Raw genomic sequence first — 7,633 nt, 5'->3', positions numbered from 1 at the left:
AGAATGATCTCTACAGCCTTTGCCATGCCCCGTCCCCTTAGACAGCCAATGGAAATAGCTGATGGACGTCTTTCTACTCTGACCTCCATAAAACTCGTATAGGAAGTGATGCTGCTCATTTTTACTAAAATAAGAGCATCTTGTGCTGAGCCATGGTTTGAATACCCCCCAAAGTTCATCTTTTAGACACTTAATCCCCCAATTCACATTAATGATGTGTAGAGGTGAGGCCTTTGGGTACAACTAGGATCAGAAGAGACCATAAGTTTGGACCTCCATGATGGTATTAGTGGCCTTATAAGATGAGGAAAAGAAATCTAGGCTAGCTTGTTTGCGCTGCCTCACCAAGTGATACCCCTACCATGTTACCATGTAGTGCAGGGCCCTTACCAAATGCTGAGCAGAGGCCAGCTCCATCCTCTTGGACCTCCAGAACCCTCAGCCAAATAAACCTTTATTCTTTATAAATCACCTAGTCTATCACATTCGATTACAGCAACAGAATGGACTATGACACTTTGCAACATGCTTTCCCATTTGGTCCTCCCCATCCAGGCGACAGTTGGAGGAAAACAGCATTTGCAACCATGAAGCTCTGATTTCCTGAGAGCTCCCTCAGTAGCAGGTACACAGTGTTAAACTGCAAAAAGTAACCCTGGGGTGGGGGCGGCCACCATCAAAGAGCTCCCAGTTGAGTCGCAGAGAGCCAGGTGCTGACCCCCAATAAAAGCCCCAGAGGAGGAGTGTGAAAGCTGAACTGAGAAAGATCCAACCATGCCTGTCGCCAAAGAGAGGGAAGGAGGGCTCCTCCACCATAATAGCATTACGGGGCGTCAGAACGCATGAACTCCATCTCATCTGGTGGACAAGGAAGAGAAGACCATTCCCAGATGCTGGGACGGCACGTGTGGAGGCAGGGGCAGTGATGGAGGCCATGACAAGTTTGCTGCGCCTGGAGCTGGGTTGGGGAGGAGGAGGGGGAACCGTAGCAGATGAGATAGTGAATTTTTAAGCTGGAGTCCACCTGGGAAGAGCATTTTATTTCAGGCTGAGGGAATAAAATACTCTTATTAAAATATTTTAATCGATTTATTTTAAGAAATAAAATACTTTATTAAATTATTCACTTTTTAAATAGTCAGTAATGGGGGCCACAGAAGGTTTGGAGCAAGAAGAGGCCATGGACGGAGTTAGCCCTGGAGACGTGGTGGAGGCTAGAAGACCAGGGGAGGGCACGGAGGCCTTTCCCTGCCACCTCTCCCCATAGGTCTCTGGATCCAGAGCTCACGCTCGCTGGACCCAGCACCTGCAGGGCACCCCTGGCCTGTTCTAGCTTCTGGACCCTGGTGACCTCATCTCCCCTGCTGTTCTTCAATGGTGATAGAAAGTTCCTGCTGCTGCCAGCCTGAGAGTCACCCTCCCTCCTCTGCTTGGCTTCCCTGATCTTCCTTCACCTGTGTAACCAGGTCACTGCTGGAAATCATGAAAATGTTTAGTGTGGTTTTCTGCCTGGTCACTGACCGACACATAATACTTCCATTTATTAGGACATTATGAGGCCATGATTTTTTTTCCAAAGGGTTTTATCAAAGAAACATTTATTCTATAAAATGAAAATAAAATCAAAATGTAGAAATGTCTCCAATGTTATTTCAACTACATTTTCACAAAATGAGACTTTTTTTTATACTTATGTCCACAGAGACAATGCAAACATGCTTATAGTTGACCCTGGCTTGGCAAGTAAAATGTTTATTTCCTTTAACTTTTTCATGTACTTATATCTTTCAGAAATGAACAGATTAAAATGTTTGTTTGTTTTTTAATTGAAATTTTTTTTTAAATTCTGTTTCTTCTACATTGTCATCTCCTGGCTGAATCTGACTGGGAACCGAGCACACAGCCCCCACCTGCCCTCCTCCACAATGGTCCACCCTGGGCCTCTAAGGAGCCACGGCCCTGGCCTGCACACAGGGCAGTGCACTGCCCCGCCCTGCAGAGTCCCCTCTGCCTTCCTGTGACACAGAGGCATGGCCTGAGCATCCATGGGCCTCCCTGTGAGCTGACACCCCTCTCCTGGCTCACAGAACACATACCAATGCCTGTCCAGGTGGTGCCCACGGTGTGCCCTGCCCCAGGCCCTGACCTGGGAGCTTGAGCTGCCCCTGAAAGCCTTTCACATTGGAATCAGTGGTCACCTTTCCTTCTGACGGCTGTTCTCCCACCCCAACGCCATCGGAGGGCAGAGCGCACGTCACCCGACCCTGATACCTGGCATGAGGCCTCTCTCACCTGTCCTGGAGGAAGAGTAGCGAATGACGGCCGGCACCCCTGGTCCCAGAGCCACCGGCCCAGGAGCAGGGTGGCTCCACAGGGAGCAGGCTCTCCCGCCCTCCCAGTTTCCTGGGCTTCAACCGGGACCAGGACGTCAAAAGGCCTGCCAACACCAGGTCAGCCCACCGTGCCAGCCTGCCTCTCCTGCGAGCCCAGCCGTGGTTCAAAACACGCAACAGCGCAGCTCACGGGCACCTGACTGGTTGCCCTGACCCCGAGGTTCCCCGGCCCCGCGTTCATTACTTTGCTTTTGCCAGACCAGCTGGCTGGCCCCTTAAAGCAACGCACAATATTGCTTCCCCATTTCCCAGCTGGGTCAAATCATGACAAAGACAAATTGGGTAATTAACTGCCCTTCCTGCTGTGAATCAGGGCCATAGCTGACACCCAGACCCAGCCTCTGGGGCTCACAATGCCATCATTAGTGGCCCTCAATGAAGCCATTCTGTGAGCTGAAGAAAAGCTTTTTGCAAAATAAATAAAAAATGAGGAAACACAGCAAGAGCTTTGGTGTTTGGGCTGCTGGGAAATAACTAAGCCCTTCCCCCGAGGCCCTCCTGGCGCTGGCAGACCACCCCAGCCCTTCCAAGACTCCAGCATGCGGGCCCCAATGTTCTTCTCCTGCCACCTGCAGACAGCAAGGTGCCATGCCACCAGGCGCCTGGGACACCCAGGAGCAGCAGAGTCAGAGGTACAGGAAGGGGCCGCCTCCATCTGAGAATTCGTTCTCTGTGTTCTGGTTTGCATAAGTGATTGGCCACCTCGTCCCCAGTAAAACTTGTCCGTGACCTGCCTGGTGCGCCCTAACCTACGTCCTAGCACAGTGGGAAACAGCAATGTCACCAAAGAGAGTGAAGCAAAGGAGAAATCACATACGGAAGGAGGCAGGGACTGAAGCAAGGTCTGGGCACAGGAGGACACCGCGGGAGTGGGGGGACCGGGAGAAGGAAGCAAGGTTCCAGGTCACTGCAGTCAGTCCCTGGGCCACTCAGCAGGGTGAGCTGACACAGCCAGGGTGGGGAGGAGGGTGGTGCATCTACAGAGCAGCTCCTCTCAGCCCCTGGCCCAGGGCTGTGAGGGTCTGCGAGCTCTCGGGTTCAGAGGGCACGTGCTGGGCAGGAGGTTGCAGACTGCACAGGACGCTCAGGGGTCAGGCTCCAGCAGGTGGACCAGGATACAGACCCCAGGCCACTGCAAGGTGTTCTGCTCAAGTTCGTAAAGTCACAAAGAACAAATAACGATGATACTCAATGGCGGGGATTGGCAAGCTTTCTCTGGGAAGGGCCAATGCCTTAGCCCATTTGCCATAGCGCAACCCTGCAGATTGGGTGGCAAACCAACAACTAAAACGCACCGCTCACGGTCCTGGAGGCTGGAAATCCGAGGTCGGGGAGCCAGCGTGGCGGGGCTCAGGGGATGGCCTCTCTGCCTTGCAGGCGTCATCTTCTCCCTGTGTCCTCATGAGGCAGAAAGGAGCACCAGGCGCGCCCTCGGGCCCCTTTCAGAAGGGTGGGAACTCCATTCCCGAGCGCTCCCCATTCACAAGCATATCACCTCCCAGGGCCGTCACCTGGAGTGCTCAGTGCAACCCAGGAATTTGAGGTGGAGGCAAACTTTCAGTCCCCTGCAGCCAAGCAGCAAGCATCGTAGCTTTGTGGACCAGAGGACTTGAGGGACAACCGCTCACCCGACTCTGTATGAGAGCTGCCTTAGGCGGTATATGAAGAAGAACTTTATTTACAAGAGCAGGCAGCAGGCTCGATCTGCCCAACGTCATAGCCTGCCGACCTCTGCTGTGTCAGAGGCGCCTTTTAAAGGACACCTAACACATAGGTGCTCTCCACGTAGGTCACCCGACGGTGCTAAAGTGATCCATTGTCATTCTTACTTCACAGGAGAGTGAGCTGGGGCGCAGGTCTTGGGTCCCTTGTGCAAAGAGGCCCATGGATTTGTAGGAAAAGCCAGGATTCACACCCAGGTCTAGCTGACCACAAAGTTCACGCTCATTTTCTGCGAAATGTTTCCAAAATACTTACAGAGTGACTAAAAGTATAGGAACTTTTTAAGTGAAAAACGGAGTTCTATTTTGGAGGCAGTAAGACCTTTGGTGTGTGGATATGGTACTGGGGATCAAGCCAGGAGCACTCTGCTGCTGAGCAACGTCCCCAGCCTCTTTTTATTTTTAATTTTGAGACACTATCTCGCTAAGTTGCTGAGGCTGATCTTGAACTTAGCATCCTCCTACCTCAGCTTCCCGAGTCCCTGGGATTACAGGTGGGCACCTGCACACAGCATAATCTTAACTATATTCTTTAAATATCCAAAAAGAACTTGGAGAGAAAGGGGTGGATCATGAACCAAAATTGATTTCCATGCAGGTATGAGTTTGTCAGGATGAAACCAGCTACTATGCATAAACACTAGGCTCTAATGAAAGAAAGAAAGAAAGAAAGAAAGAAAGAAAGAAAGAAAGAAAGAAAGAGAGAGAGAGAGAGAGAGAGAGAGAAAGAGAGAGAGAAAGAAAGAAAGAGAGAAGGAAAGAAAGAAAGAAAGAAAGAAAGAAAGAAAGAAAGAAAGAAAGAAAGAAAGAAAGAAAGAAAGAAAGAAAGAAAGAAAGAAAGAAAGAAAGAAAGAAAGAAAGAAAGAAAGAAAGAAAGAGACTTCGCTGTGAAGATGGCGTCGGGCAGCGGGACAAAAAACTTGGGACTTTCGCCGAAAGTGGGACAAAGATGAATACGAGAAGCTCGCCGAGAAGAGGCTCACGGAAGAGAGAGAAAAGAAGGATGGAAAACCAGTGCAGCCAGTCAAGCGGGAACTTCTGCAGCACAGGGACTACAAAGTGGACTTGGAATCTAAGCTTGGGAAGACAATTGTCATCACCAAGACCACCCCACAGTCTGAGATGGGAGGATATTACTGCAATGTCTGCGACTGTGTGGTGAAAGACTCTATCAACTTCCTGGATCACTTTAATGGAAAGAAACATCAGCAAAACCTGGGTATGTCTATGCGTGTGGAACGTTCCACCCTGGATCAAGTGAAGAAACGTTTTGAAGTCAACAAGAAGAAGACGGAAGAGAAGCAGAAAGATTATGATTTTGAGGAAAGGATGAAGGAGCTCAGAGAAGAGGAGGAAAAGGCTAAAGCATATAAGAAAGAGAAACAGAAGAAGAAGAGGAGGGCCGAGGAAGACTTGACATTTGAAGAGGATGATGAGATGGCAGCTGTGATGGGCTTCTCTGGCCTTGGTTCCACCAAGAAGAGTTACTGAGGCTTTCTGTGCTTGGCCTAACTTTGGCCTATGCTGGACCTAACTGTGTGTGTGTTAGGGGGATCATTTCTTTTTGGGTACTAGGGAAAGTCCTTAAGAGTGTCAATGGGCAAGATTAAGGGGTGGGTGTTTGTGGCTTCCCTCTACCATGGGAGAGGGCACAGGATGCAGAGGTAATGCGGTGTCATAATCCTTTAGCTTCAGTATATCACTGGAGTCACAAGATCTTTGCCCATCTGAGTTCCCAATAAAGAAAGGCCCCTCCTTCTGAGACTGCTTTCCCCAAACTCGCTCTGCATCTTTCCCTCTTCATCTATCTGACCTCTTGTCTGAGCATCCTACTTTTATTCTGTGTTCTGCCTTTGTTTAATTTTGACTTGTTCAACCTGCAACAGAAGGATTCTCTGGGTCCCCATTTTCCAGCCGATGGCATAGTCTTGACCAGCCCTGCCTCCCATCCTGCCCTGTGGTTCTCTAGCCACCTCCTGTGCATGCATGTGTACTTCTGCCTGGGTCAATGGTATGTGTGGATTGTGTGCATGAATCTGTCACAAAGAGGGGAGCTTGAGCTAGAATCTCAGAGCATTGCTGCCCTGGGGCCTGATGTTCTTGGTTTCCTTAGCGCATGTAACAGGAAATTAAATGGGATGAGTGTTTGGTGTGGTTTGTGTCTGGTGAGTTTTTTAACATTGTTCTTCAGATGTGGACTGTTCTACCTTCTCCAGTTTGTTTCATTTTACTGAAGATTTCTTTGTTTTTGTCTTCCTTGTGAGCAGGCTCTTGGAAGAACCTGTTTGATGCAAAAAAGAAAATGGAAAACAAAAAAACAACCAAAAACCAAAAAATACAACCAAGCAAACAAACTCACTGTGGGAGCCCTTGGGTCTCAGAGGTTATTCAACGTGTATAATAAATGGCATTGACTTGGGCCTGTTTCAAAAAAAGAAAGAAAGAAAGAAAGAAAGAAAGAAAGAAAGAAAGAAAGAAAGAAAGAAAGAAAGAAAGAAAGAAAGAAAGAAAGAAAGAAAGAAAGAAAGAAAGAAAGAAAGAAAGAAAGAAAGAAAGAAAGAAAGAAAGAAAGAAAGAAAGAAATTAAAAAAAAACTTGGAGAGATATATACCTAGATTTTAGGTGATCATTTCTGAGATGTGATTACAGATTGCTTTACATTCATAAATTTTCTCAATTTTCCAAATATCCTACAATGGACACAGATCATTTTTCTGAAGAGGAAAAACTTACCTTTATCTCTAAATATTATAGGTACCAGTCAGAGCACAGAGGAAGAAGTTCTTTATTCTCACTGATATCTGAAACGGGATATAGGCATTCCAGGATCCTGAAAAGATACTATAAAACTCTATATTTATTTACCCTAAAAATATGAAAGAATTCACATTGTACTAACTCAGCACTCAGAATGACCCTGGCCCCTCCCTCAATTCCACGTGTCCAGGGCACATGGAATCCTGCGGAAAAACAGGAAATCCTGCTAGTTCTCAAAGAAGATAATTGACCCTTAATTTCATTGTTCCCTATATTGCTACTATAGCCTCTTGTGGGTACCCAGGTAGGGCATAGATTTATCTCATGTTTATTTTTGAATGGACAGGGTTTAAAAATTTTCCTTCAAAGAAACATCCAGGTAAAGCCAATCCTAATGCCGTCACAAGCAACAAGAAATGGAAAAGTTGGTCTAAGCATGGGTTCCTTTGCACACTGTAAGGAGGTATAACGACATTGTGCAGTGATGATTTTCTAATCATATCACATGAGAAATCAAGGAGGAGAAAACATTATTTTGTAAGAATTCTATCTGAAATTCGAATTTACAGCCACTATGGTAAAGATAATCATGATACTCTCAATATATATACATTGGACTTGAAGAGTATGAAGCATCCAGGATGTGGGGTAAAATTTCTCACTCTTTCTGCAACAGTAACATGGTTAAGCTTACACATAGTTATAATATTGCAATATGGCATAATTAAAATGCATTCTTTGTCAGAAATACATTTGGAAAAT

The 7,633-nt window shown here is 47.2% G+C and overlaps 1 pseudogene across 1 annotated transcript; it reads left to right on the top strand.

Moving 5' to 3' along the window:
* Positions 1 to 5,007: 5,007 nt before the first annotated feature.
* Positions 5,008 to 5,713, top strand: LOC306643837 (zinc finger matrin-type protein 2-like; annotated as a pseudogene). The gene has a single exon. The product of its transcript is annotated as a zinc finger matrin-type protein 2-like (transcript).
* The last annotated feature ends 1,920 nt before the right edge of the window (positions 5,714 to 7,633 follow it).

This window comes from Sciurus vulgaris (assembly GCF_902686455.1).
Source record: "Sciurus vulgaris genome assembly, chromosome: 14".
NCBI classification, from domain to species: Eukaryota; Metazoa; Chordata; class Mammalia; order Rodentia; family Sciuridae; genus Sciurus; species Sciurus vulgaris.
The sequence above is the reverse complement of the archived record's forward strand: the minus strand, read 5'-3'. Positions and strand labels throughout refer to the sequence as shown.